Raw genomic sequence first — 1,794 nt, 5'->3', positions numbered from 1 at the left:
TTGTCCAGACAGGGTGATGGGAATCCAGAGGTGCAATTCCAGGCATTCTCAACTATGCAATCCATATTACGGTCATTGCTCTTGCGCGCCACTGTAGAGGACTAAGAAACCCAATCAATGATAGCACAATATAACCAAGGGCCCCTCACCTCTGAATTCCTACTCCAAGAAAGGTTGCTAACTTACTGGGGCAAAATTTGGGTGCCAAATTTTGAGGGTTTGCGTAATCAGTTACTCAAGGAGTTCTATTCTACACTCATGGGGGACATCAAGAGGAACTCAAGACTTTTAAGGCCCTTGGTAGTGTTTTTTTTTTTTTGGCCTGGACTCCGTAGAGACATTCACAAACTGATTCAAAAATGTAAAACTTGTCAAACTACAAAATATGTGCATGCAAAGCAAGCTGGCCTCCTCAATCCCTTGCCGGTTCCTAAAGGGCCCTGGATGGAGCTCTCCATGGATTTCATAGTGCAATTGCCAAAATCAGCCGGGTACTCTGCGATAATGGTGGTGGTGGACTACTTTAGTAAAACAGCTCACTTTGAGCCGCTACGGGCGGGGTTCACCACTTCTTCAGTGGTCAAAATTTTCATTGCAGCTGTTATTAAACTCCATGGGTTTCCTTTGGTGATTGTCTCAGACAGGGATCCTATTTTTCTCAGTAAATTTTGGCGTAACCTGTTCGAGCATAGCGAAACACGCTTGCACTATAGCACTGCCTACCATCCACAGAGCGACGGTCAAACAGAAGTGACAAATCGTTCCCTGGAACAGTACCTTCGAGCATTTACCCATTCTCGGCCACAGTTATGGACGTCCTTTTTGCCTTGAGCTGAGTTTTGCTACAATGGATCGTTCCACTCTGCCACATTCAGATGACCCCACATGAGACACTCCACGGCTTTCCTATGAACCTGCTCCCTGGTTACATTCCTAGCACTTCTCCTGTGGTGGAAGTTGACTCCTTCTTGAGGACCCATGAAATTCTCAATGATGAATTGGGCTTCTATTTACACCAGGCTCGAAGCCGCATGAAGAAACAGGCAGATAAGTATCACCGCGATCAAGAATTCCGAGAAGGAGAGTGGGTTTTGTTGAAACTGAAGCCCTATCGGCAGATATCCCTCTTCCACAAGGAGCATCCAAAGCTGGGGAGACAGTTTTTTGGCCCGTATCAAGTGCAGCAGCGTGTGGGAAAGTTGGCGTACCGATTAGAGCTCCCTGCTGGCAGCACCATTCACCCTGTCTTCCATGTTTCTATGTTGAAGAAGTTCCATGGAGAGCCGCCAGCAGAGGTACCCGTCCTGGCAGGTGCACCCGCCGCTTTTCAGCCTCTCTCATCTGCGATCATTGCATGCCGCACGGTGATCAAGGAGGGACAACCAGTTGAACAAGTATTATTAGATTGGGAGGGGACATCGAGGGATGAAACCACTTGGGTGAATAAAGAGGAGTTGCAGAGGATGTTTTCTGATCTTGACCTTGAGGACAAGGTCATTGTTGGAGAGGGAATAGTTGATACAGTCACTATTCTAAGCCCATCTCAGCAGCTAAATCTAACAAGGGAAGAAGAGAGTAGTGACACCGACCCAATTGTTAGCAAAAGAGAACGAAAGATGCCATATTGGACTAGGAATTATGTAATGGGTAAATGAATGAGAGAGCATGGTAATAATAGACAAAGTTATTAGGATCTGATAGGAATTTAAGGAAAAGAAAAGGAGAGAGAAAGATAGGAACAATCTAGATAGTTAGTGAGTGGAGTCACCCCTGACTCAAAGAAGAGAGAATAAA

This window comes from Arachis ipaensis, chromosome B03 (assembly GCF_000816755.2).
Source record: "Arachis ipaensis cultivar K30076 chromosome B03, Araip1.1, whole genome shotgun sequence".
NCBI classification, from domain to species: Eukaryota; Viridiplantae; Streptophyta; class Magnoliopsida; order Fabales; family Fabaceae; genus Arachis; species Arachis ipaensis.
This window is presented reverse-complemented; position numbering follows the sequence as displayed.